Here is a 17124-nt window from a genome sequence, read left to right on the forward strand (position 1 = left end):
TGGGAAGTGAGGAGCGCCTCTGCCCGGCCGCCCCGTCTGGGAAGTGAGGAGCACCTCTGCCTGGCCGCCCCATCTGGGAGGTGAGGAGCCTCTCTGCCCAGCCGCCCCGTCTGGGAAGAAGTAAGGAGTGCCTCTGCCTGGCCGCCCCGTCTGGGAAGAAGTGAGGAGCATCTCTGCCCGGCCACCCTGTCTGGGAAGAAGTGAGGAGCGTCTCTGCCCGGCTGTCCCATCTGCGAAGAAGTGAGGAGCGCCTCTGCCCGGCCACCCCGTCTGGGAAGAAGTGAGGAGCGTCTCTGCCCAGCCACCCCGTCTGGGAAGAAGTGAGGAGCGTCTCTGCCTGGCCGTCCCATCTGGGATGTGAGGAGTGCCTCTGCCCAGCTGCCCCATCTGGGAAGTAAGGAGTGCCTCTGCCCAGCCGCCCATCATCTGGGAAGTGAGGAGTGCCTCTGCCCGGCTGCCCCGTCTGGGACGTGGGGAGTGCCTCTGCCCCACCACCCCGTCTGGGAAGTGAGGAGCGCCTCTGCCCAGCTGCCCCATCTGGGAAGTGAGGATCGCCTCTGCCCGGCCGCCCCATCTGGGAAGTGGGGAGCACCTTTGCCCATCCGCCCCATCTGGGAGGTCTGCCACGGAGGCCAGACGCAATGTGGGGGCTGGATGTGGTGGCTCACGCCTGTAGTCCCAGCACTCTAGGAGGCCGAGGAGGGTTGATCACTTGAAGCTAGGAGTTCGAGACCAGCCTGGCCAACATGGCAAAACGTATGAAAAATATAACAGACAAACCAACCAACCAACCCAGCAACAACAAAACAGGTCTACCCTGGAGTCATACTCTAATTTTTTCTATTTTCCTCCGTTTCTGATCCTTTATCCCACTTTCTTTTTCTTCCTCTTCCTTCTCCTTCTTCTTTGTCAAATAGAGGATTGAGTTATTATCATTGATCCATACAAAGTCTCTCTCTCGTTTATTTTCTTTAATTCCTACCCCTCATTTCTATTCCCCATCTTCCCATGTGCAAGCTTCCTAATATGTTTGATATGCATCTTTCTGTTTGTATGTATTTTTAGAAAATGTTTATTGTTTTGTGTGCAAAAAAAAATTTAAAAAAAAAAGTTTGAGATAGGTCACTTCAAAGATGGCCGAATAGGAACAGCTCCAGTCTACAGCTCCCAGCGAGATCGAAGCAGAAAATGGGTGATTTCTGCATTTCCAACTGAGGTACCTGGTTTGTCTCATTGGAACTGGCTGGACAGTAGGTGCAGCCCATGGAGGGTAGCCAAAGCAGGGCAGGGCATTGCCTCACCTGGGAAGTGCAATGGGTTGGGAGATTTCCCTTTCCTAGCCAAGGGAATCCAGGAGTGAGTGTACCTGGAGGAATGGTACACTCCTGCCCAAATACTGCACTTTTCCAAGGGTCATCACAACCAGAAGACCAGGAGATTCCCTTCTGAGCCTGGCTAGGCAGGTCCCATGCCCATGGAGCGTTGCTCCTTGCTAGCACAGCAGTCTGAGATCAACCTGGGATGCTGGAGCTTGGTGGGGGGAGAGGCATCCGCCACTGCTGAGGCTTGAGTAGGCAGTTCTATGCTCACAGTGTAAACAAAGCAGCAGGGAAGTTCAAACTGGGTGCAGCCCACCGCAACTCAGCAAGCCCTACTGCCTCTCTAGATTCCACCTCTGAGAGCAGGGCATATCTGAACAAAAGGCAGAAAACAGCTTCTGCAGACTTAAACCTCCCTGCCTAACAGCTCTGAAAAGAGCAGTGGTTCTCACAGCACAGAGTTCGAGCTCCGATAACGGACAGACTGCCTCCTCAAGCGGGTCCCTGACCCCATGATTCTTGATGGGGAGACACCTCCCAGTAGGGACCGACAGGCACCTCATACAGGCAGGTGCCCCTCTGGGACAAAGCTTCCAGAGAAAGGATCAGGCAGCAATATTTGCTGTTCTGCAGCCTCCGCTGGTAATACCCAGGCAAACAGGGTCTGGAGTTGACCTCCAGCAAACTCCAAAAAAGGATGTCCACACCAAAACCCCATCAATAGGTCACCAACATCAAAGACCAAAGGTAGATAAAAAACACAAAAATGGGGAGAAACCAGAGCAGAAAGGCTGAAAATTCCAAAAACCAAAACACCTCTTCTCCTCCAAAGGAACACAACTCCTCAGCAGCAAGGGAACAAAACTGGATGGAGAATGAGTTTGACAAGTTGACAGAAACAGTCATCAGAAGGTCGGTAATAACAAACTTCTCTGAGCTAAAGGAGCATATTCTAACCCATTTCAAGGAAACTAAACCTTGAAAAAAGTTTAGACGAATGGCAAACTAGAATAACCAGTGTAGAGAAGAGCTTAAATGGCCTGATGGAGCTGAAAACCACAGTATGAGACCTTCATGAAGCATACGCAAGCTTCAATAGGTGATTAGATCAAGCAGAAGTAAGGATATCAGTGATTGAAGATCGAATTAATGAAATAAAGTGAGAAGACAAGATTAGAGAAAAAAGGGTGAAAAGAAACAAACAAAGCCTCCAATAAACATGAGACTATATGAAGACCAAATCTATGTTTGATTGGTGTATCTGAAAGTGATGGGGAGAATGGAACCAAGTTAGAAAACACTCTTCAGGACATTATCCAGGAGAACTTCCCCAACCTAGCAAGGCAGGCCAACATTCAACTTCAGGAAATACAGAGAACACCACAAAGATACTCCTGGAGAAGAGCAACCCCAAGAAATATAATTCAGATTCACCAAGGTTGAAATGAAGGAAAAAATGTTAAGCACAGCCAGAGAGAAAGGTCAGGTTACCCACAAAGGGAAGCCCATCAGACTAACAGCAGATCTCTCAGCAGAAACCCTACAAGCCAGAAGAGAATGGGGGCCAATATTCAACATTCTTAAAGAAAAAAATCTTTAACCCAGAATTTCATATCCATCCAACTAAGTTTCATAAGTGAAGGAGAAATAAAATTCTTTCCAGACAAGCAAATGCTGAGAGATTTGATCACCACCAGGCCTGCCTTAAAGGGCTCCTGAAGGAAGCACTAAACATGGAAAGAAACAACCAGTACCAGCCACTGCAAAAACATGCCAAAGTGTAAAGATCATTGATGCTATGAAGGAACTGCATCAACTAATGGGGAAAATAACTAGCTAGCATCATAATGACAGGATCAAATTCACACATAACAATATTAACCTTAAATGTAGGTGGGCTAAATGCCCCAATAAAAAGACAAAGACTGGCAAATTGGATAAAGAGCCAAGACCCATCAGTGTGCTGTATTCAGAAGACTCAGCTCAAGTGCAAAGACACATATAGGCTCAAAATAAAGGGATGGAGAAAGATCTACCAAGCAAATGGAAAGCAAAAAAAAGCAGGGATTGCAATCCTGGTCTCTGATAAAACAGGCTTTAAACCAACAAAGATCAAAAAAGACAAAGAAGGCCATTTCATAATGGTAAAGGGATAAATTCAACAAGAAGAGCTAACTATCCTAAATATATACACACACAACACAGGAGCACCCAGATTCATAAAGCAAGTTCTTAGAGACCTACAAAGAGACTTAGACACCCACACAATAATAATGGGAGATTTTAACACCCCACTGTCAATATTAGACAGATCAATGAGACAGAAAATTAACAAGGATATTCAGGACTTGAACTCAGCTCTGGACCAAGCAGACCTAATAGACGTCTACAGAACTCTCCACCCCAAATCAACAGAATATACATTCTTCTCAGCACCACATTGCACTTACTCTAAAATTGACCACATAATTGGAAGTAAAACACTCCTCAGCAAATGTAAAAGAAAAGAAATCATAACAAACAGTCTCTCAGACCACAGTGCAATCAAATTAGAAGTCAGGATTAGGAAACTCCCTCAAAACCACACAACTACATGGAAACTGGACAACCTGCTCCTGAATGACTACCAGGTAAATAATGAAATTAAGACAAAAATAAAGATGTTCTTTGAAACCAATGAGAAAAAAGACACAATGTAAAAGAATCTCTGGGACACATTTAAAGCCATGTGTAGAGGGAAATTTATAGCACTAAATGCCCGCAGGATAAAGCAGGAAACATCTAAAATAGACACCCTAACATCAAATTTAAAAGAACTAGAGAAGCAAGAGCAAACACATTCAAAATCTAGCAGAAGACAAGAAATACCTAAGATCAGAGCAGAACTGAAGGAAATAGAGACACAAAAAACCCTTAAAAAAATCAATGAATCCAGGAGCTGGCTTTTTGAAAAGATCAACAAAATTGATACACCGCTAGCCAGATTAATAAAGAAGAAAAGAGAGAAGAATCAAAGAGATGCAATAAAAAATGATAAAGGGGATATTACCATCAATACCACAGAAATACAACCTACCATCAGAGAATACTATAAACACCTTATGCAAATAAACTAGAAAATCTAGAAGAAATGGATAAATTCCTTGACACATACACCATCCCAAGACTAAACCAGGAAGAAGTTAAATCCCTGAATAGAACAATAACAAGTTCTGAAATTGAGGCAATAATTAATAGCCTACCAACCAAAAAAAGTCCAGGACCAGATGGATTCATAGCCGAATTATATCAGAGGTACAAAGAGGAGCTGATACCATTTCTTCTGAAACTATTCCAATCAATAGAAAGAGAGGGAATCCTCCCTAACTCATTTTATGAGGCCAATATCATCCTGATACCAAAGCCTGGCAGAGACACACACACAAAAAAGAGAATTTTAAGCCAATATCCCTGATGAACATCGATGCAAAGATCCTCAATAAAATAATGGCAAACTGAATCCAGCAGCACATCAAAAAGCTTATCCACCACGATCGAGTTGGCTTCATCCCTGGGATGCAAGGCTGGTTAAAGATATGCAAATCAATAAACATAATCGGTCACATAACAGAACCAATGACAAAAACCACATGATTATCTCAACAGATACAGAAAAGGCCTTCAATAAAATTCAACAGGCTTTCATGCTAAAAACTGTCAATAAACTAGGCATTGATGGAACATATCTCAAAATAATAAGAGTTATTTATGACAAACCCACAGCCAATATTATACTGAATGGGCAAAAGCTGGAAGCATTCCCTTTGAAAACCAACACAAGACAAGGATGCCCTCTCTCACCACTCCTATTCAACATAGCATTGGAAATTCTGGACAGGGCAATCAGGCAAGAGAAATAAATAAATGGTATTCAAATAAGAAGAGATGAAGTCAGATTTTCTCTGTTTGCAGATGACAGGATTGTATATTTAGAAAACCCCATCACCTCAGCCCAAAATTTCCTTAAGCTGATAAGCAACTTCAGCAAAGTCTCAGGAGACAAAATCAATCTGCAAAAATCATGAGCATTCCTATACACCAACGATAGACAAAGAGAGAGCCAAATCCCCAGTCAGGAGTTTATAGATAAATCTCCCATCTCCCTGGGACAGAGCACCTGGGGAAGGGGCAGCTGTGGATGCAGCTTCAGCAGACTTAAACGTTCCTGCCTGCTGGCTCTGAAGAGAGCAGCAGATCTCCCAGCACAACATTCACACTCTGCTAATGGACAGACTTCCTCCTCAAATGGGTCCCTGACCCCCTGATTCCTGATGGGGAGAAACCTCCCAGCAGGTGTCAACAGATACTTCATACAGGAGAGCTCCAGCTGGCATCTGGCAGGTGACCCTCTAAGACAAAGCTTATAGAGGAAGGAGCAGGCAGCAGTCTCTGCTGTTCTGCAGCCTTCACTGATGATACCCAGGCAAACAGGGCCTGGAATGGACCCCCAGCAGACCTGCTGAAGAGGGGCCTGACTGTTAGAAGGAAAACTAACAAATAAAAAGCAACAACATCAACATCAACAAAAAGGGTGACCATGCAAAAACTCCAACCAAAGGTCACCAATGGCAAAGACCAAAGGTACATAAATCCATGAAGATGAGGAAAAGCCAGCACAAAAAGGCTGAAAACACCAAAAACCAGAATACCTCTTCTCCTCCAAGGATCACGACTCCTCTCCAGCAAGGGAACAAAACTGGATGGAGAATGAGTTTGATGAATTGACAGAAGTAGGCTTCAGAGCGTGGGTAATAACAAACTCCTCCAAGCTAAATGAGCATGTTCTAACCCAATGCAAGGAAGCTAAGAACCTTGATAAAAAAAAAATAGAGGAATTGCTAACTAGAAAAACCAGTTTAGAGAATAACATATGAGCTGATGGAGCTGAAAAACACAGCAAGAAAACTTCATGAACAATACACAAGTATCAATAGCCAAATTGATCAAGCAGAAAAAAGGATTTCAGAGATTTAAGATCAACTTAGTGAAATAAAGTGTGAAGACAGGATTAGAGAAAAAAGAATGAAAAGGAATGAACAAAGCCTCCAAGAAATATGGGACTGTGTGAAAAGACCAAATTTACATTTGATTGATGTACCTGAAAGTGAAGGAGAGAATGAAACCAAGTTTGAAAACACACTTCAGGATATTATCCAGGAGAACTTCCCCAACCCAGCAAGACAGGCCAACATTCAAATTCAGGAAGTACAGAGAACACTACAAAGACACTCCTCTAGAAGAGCAACCCCAAGACACATAATCATCATATTCACCAAGGTTGAAATGGAGGAAAAAATGTTAAGGGCAGCCAGAGAGAAAAGTCAGGTTACCCACAAAGGGAAGCCCATCAGACTAAGAGTGGATCTCTCGGCAGAAGCCCTACAAGCCAGAAGAAGAGAGTGGGAGCCAGTATTCAACATTCCTAAAGAAAAGAGTTTTCAGTCCAGAATTTCATATCCAGCCAAACTAAGCTTCGTAAGTGAAGGAGAAATAAAATTCTTTCTAGACAAGCAAATGCTGAGGGATTTTGTCACCGTCAAGTGTGCCTTAAAGAGCTCCTGAAGGAAGCACTACATATGGAAAGGAAAAACTGGTACCAGCCACTGCAAAAACAAACCAAAATATAAAGACCATCGACACTATGAAGAAACTGCATCAACTAATGGGGAAAATAACCAGCTAGCATCATAATGACAGGATCAAATTCACACATAACAATATTAACATTAACGGTTAGTGGACTAAATGCCCCAATTAATAGGCACAGATGGGCAAATTGGATGAAGAGTCAAGACTCATCAGTGTGCTGTATTCAGGAGACCCATCTCACATGCAAAGACACACGTGGGCTCAAAATAAAGGGATGGAGGAATATTTACCAAGCAAATGGAAAGAAAAAAAACAGGGTTTACAAACCTAGTCTCTGATAAAACAGACTTTAAACCAACAAAGATCAAAAAATACAAAGAAGACCATTTCATAATGGTAAAGGGATAAATTCAACAAGAAGAGCTAACTATCCTAAATATATATGCACCCAATACAGGAGCACCCAGAGTCACAGAGCAAGTCCTTAGAGACCTACAAAGACACTTAGACTCCCACACAATAATACTGGGAGACTTTAACACCCCACTGTCAATATTAGACAGACCAATGAGACAGAAAATTAACAAGGATATTCAGGACTTGAACTCAGTTCTGGACCAGGCAGGCCTAATAAACAGCTACAGAACTCTCCACCTCAAATCAACAGAATATACATTCTTCTCAGCACCACATAGCACTCATTTTAAAATCAACAACTTAGCAGTTCCAAGATGGCCAAATAGGAACAGCTCCAGTCTACAGCTCCCAGCATGAGCGACACAGAAGATGGGTGATTTCTGCATTTCCAACTGAGGTACCGGGTTCATCTCACTGGAGCGTGTCAGACACTGGGTGCAGGACAGTGGGTGCAGCCCACCGAGTGAGAGCGAAAGCAGGGCGAGGCATCGCCTCACGCAGAAAGTGCAAGGGGTAAGGGAATTCCCTTTCCTAGCCAAGGGAAGCCGTGACAGACAACACCTGGAAAATCGGGTCACTCCCACCCTAATACTGCACTTTTCCAATGATCTTAGCAAATGGCACACCAGGAGAGTATATCCTGTGCCTGACTCAGAGGGTCCCATGCCCACAGAGCCTCACTCATTGCTAGCACAGCAGTCTGAGATCTAACTGAAAGGCGGCAGTGAGGCTGGGGGGAGGGGTGCCCACCATTGCCGAGGCTTGAGTAGGTAACCAAAGCAGCCGGGAAGCTCGAACTGTGTGGAGCCCACCGCAGCTCAAGGAGGCCTGCCTGCCTCTGTAGACTCCACCTCTGGGGGCAGGGCATAGCCAAACAAAAGGCAGCAGAAACCTCTGCAGATTTAAATGTCCCTGTCTGACAGCTTTTAAGAGAGTAGTGGTTCTCCCAGCATGGAGTTTGAGATCTGAGAATGGACAGACTGCCTCCTCAAGTGAGTCCTTGAACCCTGAGTAGCCTAACTCAGAGGCACTCCCCAGTAGGGGCAGACTGACACCTCACACAGCCGGGTACCCCTCTGAGATGAAGCTTCCAGAGGAATGATCAGGCAGCAACATTTGCTGTTCAGCAATATTCATGGTTCGGCAGCCCCCACTACTGATACCCAGGCAAACAGAGTCTGGAGTGGGCCTCTAGCAAACTCCAACAGACCTGCAGCTGAGGGTCCTGACTGTTAGAAGGAAAACTAACAAACAGAAAGGACATCCACACGAAAACCCCATCTGTACATCACCATCATCAAAGACCAAAGGTAGATAAAACCACAAACATGGGGAAAAAGCAGAGCAGAAAAGCTGAAAAATCTAAAAATCAGAGCACCTCTCCCCCTCCAAAGGAACACAGCTCCTCACCAGCAACAGAACAAAACTGGACAGAGAATGACTTTGATGAGTTGAGAGAAGAAGGCTTCAGACGATCAAACTTCTCCGAGCTAAAGGAGGAAATTTGATCCCATTGCAAAGAAGCTAAAAACCTTGAAAAAAGATTAGACAAATGGCTAACTAGAATAAACAGTGTAGAGAAGTACCTAAATGACCTGATGGAGCTGAAAACCATGGCACAAGAACTATGTGAGGAATGCACAAGCTCCAGTAACCAATTTGATCAACTGGAATAAAGGGTATCAGTGATTGAAGATCAAATGAATGAAATGAAGTGAGAAGAGAAGTTTAGAGAAAAAAGAGTAAAAGGAAATCAACAAAGCCTCCAAGAAATGTGGGACTATGTGAAAAGACCAAATCTACATCTGATTGGTGTACCTGAAAGTGATGGGGAGAAAGGAACCAAGCTGGAAAACACTCTGCAGGATATTATCCAGGAAAACTTCCCCAACCTAGCAAGGCAGGCCAACATTCAAATTCAGGAAATACAGAGAATGCCACAAAGATACTCCTCAAGAAGAGCAACTCCAAGACACATAATTGTCAGATTCACCAAAGTTGAAATCAAAGAAAAAATGTTAAAGGCAGCCAGAGAGAAAGGTCGGGTCACCCACAAAGGGAAGCCCATCAGACTAACAGCTGATCTCTCAGAAGAAACTCTACAAGCCAGAAGAGAGTGGGGGCCAATATTCAACATTCTTAAAGAAAAGAATTTTCAACCCAGAATTTCATATCCAGCCAAACTAAGCTTCATAAGCAAAGGAGAAATAAAATCCTTTACAGACAAGCAAATGCTGAGAGATTTTGTCACCATCAGGCCTGCCCTACAAGAGTTCCTGAAGGAAGCACTAAATATGGAAAGGAACAACCAGTACCAGCCACTGCAAAAACATGCCAAATTGTAAAGACCATCGAGGCTAGGAAGAAACTGCATCAACTAATGAGCAAAATAACCAGCTAACTTCATAATGACAGGATCAAATTCACACATAACAATATTAACCTTAAATGTAAATGGGCTAAATGCTCCAACTAAAAGACACAGACTGGCAAATTGGATAAAGAGTCAAGACCCATTAGTGTGCTGTATTCAGGAGACACTTCTCACATGCAGAGACACAGATAGGCTCAAAATAAGGGGATAGAGGAAGATCTACCAAGCAAATGGAAAACAAAAAAAGGCAGGGATTGCAATCCTAGTCTCTGATAAAACAGACTTTAAACCAACAAAGATCAAAAGAGACAAAAAAGGCCATTACATAATGGTAAAGGGATCAATTCAACAAGAAGAGCTAACTATCCTAAATATATATACACCCAATACAAGAGCACCCAGATTCATAAAGCAAGTCCTTAGAGACTTACAAAGAAACTTAGACTCCCACACAATAATAACGGGAGACTTTAACACCCCACTGTCAACATTAGACAGATCAAAGAGACAGAAAGTTAACAAGGATATCCAGGAATTGAACTCAGCTCTGCACCAAGTGGACCTAATAGACATCTACAGAACTCTCCACCCCAAATCAACAGAATATACATTCTTCTCAGCACCACATCACACTTATTCCAAAATTGACCACATAGTTGAAACTAAAACACTCCTCAGCAAATGTAAAAGAAAAGAAATTATAACAAACTGTCTCTCAGACCACAGTGCAATCAAACTAGAACTCAAGATTAAGAAACTCACTTAAAACCACTCAACTACATGGAAACTGAACAACCTACTCCTGAGTGACTACTGGGTACACAACAAAATGAAGGCAGAAATAAAGATGTTCTTTGAAACCAATGAGAACAAAGACACAACATACCAGAATCTCTGGGACACATTTAAAGCAGTGTGTAGGGGGAAATTTATAGCACTAAATGCCCACAAGAGAAAGCAGGAAAGATCTAAAATTGACACCTTAACATCACAATTAAAAGAACTAGAGAAGCAAGGGCAAACACATTCAAAAGCTAGCAGAAGGCAAGAAATAACTAAGATCAGAGCAGAACTGAAGGAAATAGAGACACAAAAAACCCTTCAAAAAATCAATGAATCCAGGAGCTGGTTTTTTGAAAAGATCAACAAAATTGATACACCACTAGCAAGACTAATAAAGAAGAAAAGAGAGAAGAGTCAATGAGACGCAATAAAAAATGATAAAGAGCATATCACCACCAATCCCACAGAAATACAAACTACCATCAGAGAATACTATAAACACCTTATGCAAATAAACTAGAAAATCTAGAAGAAATGGATAAATTGCTGGACACATACACCCTCCCAAGACTAAACCAGGAAGAAGTTGAATCCCTGAATACACCAATAACAGTCTCTGAAATTGAGGCAATAATTAATAGCCTACCAAGCAAAAAAAGTCCAGGACCAGATGGATTCACAGCCAAATTCTACCAGAGATACAAGGAGGAGCTGATACCACTCCTTCTGAAACTATTCCAATCAAAAGAAAAAGAGGGAATCCTCCCTAACTCATTTTATGAGGCCAACATCATCATGATACCAAAGCCTGGCAGAGACACACACACACAAAAATTTCAGGCCAATATTCTTGATGAACATCCATGTGCAAATCCTCAACAAAATACTCGCAAACAGAATCCAGCAGCACATTAAAAAGTTTATCCACCACGATCAAGTTGGCTTCATACCTGGGGTGCAAGGCTGCTTCAACATACACAAATCAATAAATGTAATCCATCACATAAACAAAACTAACGACAAAAATCACATGATTATCTCAATAGATGAAGGCCTCAATAGAAAAGGCCTTCAATAAAATTCAACACTCCTTCATGCTAAAAACACTCAATAAACTTGGTATTGATTAAACACATCTCAAAATAATAAGAGCTATTGTAACAAACCCACAGCCAATATCATACTGAATGGGCAAAAGCAGGAAGCATTCCGTTTGAAAGCTGACACAAGACAAGGATGCCCTCTCTCACCACTCCTATTATTCAAAATAGTATTGGAAGTTCTGGCCAAGACAATCAGGCAAGAGAAATAAATAAATGGTATTCAAATAGGAAAAGAGGAAGTCAGATTGTCTCTGTTTGCAGATGACATGATTGTATATTTAGAAAACCCCATTGTCTCAGCCCGAAAAACTCCTTAAGCTGAAAAACAACTTCAGCAAAGTCTCAGGATACAAAATCAATGTGCAAAAATCACAAGCATTCCTATACACAAATAATAGACAAGCAGAGAGCCAAATCATGGGTGAACTCCCATTCACAATTGCTACAAAGAAAACAAAATACCTAGGAATACAACTTACAAGGGATAAGAAGGACCTCTTCAAGGAGAACTACAAACCACTGCTCAAGGAAATAAGAGAGGACACAAACAAATGAAAAAACATTCCATGCTCATGGATGGGAAGAATCAATATTGTGAAAATGGTCATACTGCCCAAAGTAATTTATAAATTCAATGCTATCCCCATCAAGCTACCATTGACTTCTTTCACAGAATTAGAAAAAACTACTTTAAAGTTCATATGGTACCAAAAAAGAGCCCGTATAACCAAGACAATCCTAAACAAAAAGAATGAAGCTGGAGGCATCACGCTACCTGACTTCAAACTATACTACAAGGCTAAAGTAACCAAAACAACATGGTACTGGTACTGAAACAGATATATAGGCTAATGGAACAGAACAGAGGCCTCAGAAATACCACCACACATCTACAACCATCTGATATTTGACAAACCTGACAGAAACAAGCAAAGGGGAAAGGATTCCCTATTCAATAAATTGTGCTGGGAAAACTGGCTAGCCATATGCAGAAAACAGAAACTGGACTCCTTTACACCTTATACAAAAATGAGCTCAAGATGGATTAAAGATTTAAATGTAAGAACTAAAGCCATAAAAAATCCTAAAAGAAAACCTAGGCAATACCCTTCAGGACATAGGCATGGGAAAAGACTTCATGACTAAAACACCAAAAGCAATTGCAACAAAAGCCAAAATTGACAATGGGATCTAATTAAACTAAAGAGCTTCTGCACAGCAAAAGAAATGATCATCAAAGCAAACGGGCAATCTACAGAATGCGAGAAAATTTTTGCAATCTATCCATCTGACAAAGGGCTAATATCCTGAATCTACAAGGAACTTAAACACATTTACAAGAAAAAAAAAACCTCATCAAAAAGTGGGCAAAGGATATGAACAGGCACTTCACTAAAGAAGACATTTATGTGGCCAACAAACATATGAAAAAAAGCTCATCATCACTGGTCATTAGAGAAATATGAATCAAAACCACAATGAGATACCATCTCATGCCAGTTAGAATGGTGATCATTAAAATGTCAGGAAACAACAGATGCCAGAGAGGATTTGGAGAAATAGGAACATTCTTACACTGTTAGTGGGAGTGTAAATTAGTTCAATCATTGTGGAAGACAGCATGGCAATTCCTCAAGGATCTAGAACCAGAAATACAATTTGACCCAGCTATCCCATTACTGGGTATATTCCCAAAGGAATATAAATCATTCTACTATAAAGACACATGTACATGTATGTTTATTGCAGCACTATTCACAACAGCAAAGACTTGGAACCAACTCAAATGCCCATCAATGTTAGACTGGATAAAGAAAATGTAGCATATATACACCATGGAATACTATGCAGTCATAAAAAAGAATGAGTTCATGTCCTTTGCAGGGACATGGATGAAGCTGGAAACCATCATTCTCAGCAAACTAACACAGGAACAGAAAACCAAACACTGCATATTTTCACTCATAAGTAGGAGTTGAACAATGAGAACATATGGGCACAGGGAGGGGAAAAATCACACACCAGGGTCTGTCAAGGGGTGGGGTACAAAGGGAGGGATAGCATTAGGAGAAATATCCAATGTAGACAATGGGTTGATCGGTGCAGCAAACCACCATGGCACATGTATGCCTATGTAACAAACCTGCATGTTCTGTACATGTATCCCAGAACTTAAAGTATAATAAAAAATAAATACGTAAATAAATAACAAATAAATAAATAAGAGTAAAGTATCAATTTGGTGGTGAAGTATAATGATCATAAGTAGAAAAATTCGATTGTGGGAAGGAAGGTGGCCCGTTTTTCTTTCAGTTGCTTGTGGGTGGTAGAGGCGTTCTTCAAGCACCTAATTAACACTTTCATTCTGGTTATCATTCTGTATTAGGATGGCCAATGAGTTTTTTTTCATTTACTGGCGCATTATAATATTTTTTCAAATTAAATTTTATAAAAGAAAAAGAAACCAGTCTAAGAACTGATGATTATACTTATGTCAGAAGGGAAATATTTGAAATTATAGAAAATCATATCTCCCAATTGTATTAGAGCTCTTTCAGGACAGGCATACTCATAGCCCCTTGAAAGGAAGCTCTTTCAATAATCTTCCTCTAAGCAACAGAGCTATCAATAATTTTGGACAGTCATCTTATATAAAACAAGACCTAATTAATTCATTGAATTAAGTTCCCTGGACCAGGTTCCTAGACCAAGGTAGTGCCTGAAACAAGGATAGATTATTCATCTGTGATCAGGTGATTTACAGGAAAAATTGGCATAAAAATCACCATGGAAAGAGGTATCCAACTGTACTCCTTCAGCTGCTCTTGTGAAAATCCAGGCCCATTCCCAAGCAGCAGGCCTCTAAACATGTGAACTAGTCTAGCTCCTATAACTTCCTGTTATATACATTCTGCCTAGTGTTACCCCTTCATCTATCACTTCCATTTATGAATCTTGTAATCTGAGTTGGGAACTAAAACATATGAAAGAGGTTCTAGATTCCTACATTTACCACTATCAACTCAAGGATCTAATATAATATAAGTCACATGTTTGACAGCAGCAGTTGTAGAAACTAGTTGCCAACCCAAATTATGTCATTTGAAGGCACCAGGGGCCTTAAATAGGCACATTCAGAGAGCCCCTGAATGGACTTGTACTTTTCATATTATAATCTGTAAAGGGAAATCAGTGGATGCCTTTTCAGCAAGAGATTCACATTTCTTTTGTTTGTTCCTTTCCAGTTTTTACAATCCTCCAATTACTGTTGCTATTCCTCTCAAATTTGTTATCTGACATTTGTCCTTGGATGTGGCACTGGTATTTCATTAACAGATACTAGATCCAGGTGAAGATGAGACTGCTCACATGCACTTCCTTAAACATGGCTCTCAAGTACAGTTTCTCTCCATCTGTAAACCTGTGAACTAAACAGATAAGCTTTCTGTCCCCTACACATTACTCAGACAGTGGAGTGATGAGCATAGTATAACCAACACAGACATTTCTATTCAAAGAGATGTAATGCAAAGTACAGAGAAGTCATTGATCCAGAACAGTTCTGAAACCCAGCTGGGCAAATGTTGCAGGTTCCATGACTAAGACCCATCCATATCTTCCCCAAGAGTTGTTCTATGTGACTCCTGGCTACATCCTCCCGGCTCTTTGTTCTGCCTTCTAAGTCATCCTTTCATTTTCATTAAAATTGACATATAGCTGAAGACATGTAGTTTTCTCAGCCTGATTCTTATCGTAATGTTTGAGGGTCCAGTGGTCTATTTTCATTACGTACTGTCTCTGTCCATTTCTGTCCAAACTGGTAGCATTTCTCCTGATATAATTCTATTAAAAATTTCCTGGGTCTCCTTTGAATCTTATTGGAGGGTCTGCTCATTAAATAAAAGACATCTAAAAATCTCCCCTAGTAAGCCCATCTCTTTATTATGCTTCTATCAAGAAACAATGCCCTTAAGCTTCTTAAAAGTGATGTTTTTATTGAAAGAATCTGTGAGTCATAACATCAAAATATTTAGAGAACCTTTTGAACTGAGTAATAATCTGGGGCATCATGTAAGATAGCTTTGATGTTTTAACGAAGGTTTTTTTAAATTTATGTGGGTACATAGTAGGTGTATATATTTATGGAGTACATAAGATGTTTTGATACAGGCATGAAATGTGTTATAATTACATCATGGAGAATGAGGTATTCATCCCCTCAAGCATTTATCCTTTGTGTTACAAGCAATTCAATTGTACTCTTTTAGTTATTTTATGATGTACAATTAACTTATTATTGACTATAGTCTCTCTGTGGGCTATCAAATACTAGGTCTTATTCACTCATCTCATCTTTTGTACTCATTAACTATCCCTACCTCCCCCCAACCCCCATCCTCCCACTACATTTCCCAGCCTCTGGTAACCATCCTTCTGCTCTCTATCTCCATGAGTTCAATTGTTTTGATTTTTAGATCTCACAAATAAGTGGGAACATGTGACGCTTACCTTGCTGCGGCTTATTTCACTTAGCATAATGAACACAAGTTCCATTTAACAATGGATTTTTTTTAACATTCAACTCCCAACTTATTCATGTTTGACATTTCCTTCTTTTCTCTCTTTGCTTGCATTTTACTTTAAGCAGCAATATGAAACCAGGCTGTATTTTTAGCACTTTACCCAGAAATCTCCTTATCAACAACACCCAGTTCATTAGGCATGTTTTCTGCTTTCCACATACCATATGGAAGAATATTGCTAAACATCTGCCATTCATAACAAGAAGTCCTTTCCTCCAGTTTCCATGTTTTTCACATTGCTTTAAGTCTCACAACTGCCTGAAAATCACATAATGCTTCTAAAAATATTTTCAAGGCTGTTCAAGCTTTATATAACTTTCTCATCAAAATCTTTCTAGTTGCAGACCACTGCCCACTTCCAAAGCCACTTTCATGTGTACAGATATTATTAGGGTAGCACTCTGCTCCTAGTGTTAAAAGATGTATGAATTACTTATCACTGCAAAACAAATCATCCCAATACCTAGCCCCTTATACAATAAACATTTACCTTGCACAGTTTCTGAGGGTCTAGCATCCTAAAGCAACTTAACCGGATACCTCTGGTTCAAGGTCTTTTATGATGTTGCAGTCAAGGTGTCAGCAGGGGTTGAATTTGTCTAAAGGACTGACTGGTGCTGGAGGATCTGCCTCAAAATGGCTCACTGTCTAGCTGCTGTTGGAAGAAGGCTTCAGTTCCTTGCCACAAAGGCCTGTCCTCAGGGAATGTCCTCATGGTATGGCATCTTGCTTTCCTAAAAGTAAATAACCCAAGAGGCAGAGCCAACCTGCCTTCTTATGACTGTCTGCAAAGCCACACACCATCACTTCTGTTTTGTTCAGTTACTCAGAAGTGAGTCACCACATCCAGCCCACACTCAAGTAGAAGAGAATTAAGCTCTAATTTTTAAAGACAGGATTATTAAACTATAAGTGCA

This window comes from Symphalangus syndactylus, chromosome 1 (assembly GCF_028878055.3).
Source record: "Symphalangus syndactylus isolate Jambi chromosome 1, NHGRI_mSymSyn1-v2.1_pri, whole genome shotgun sequence".
Lineage (NCBI taxonomy): Eukaryota > Metazoa > Chordata > Mammalia > Primates > Hylobatidae > Symphalangus > Symphalangus syndactylus.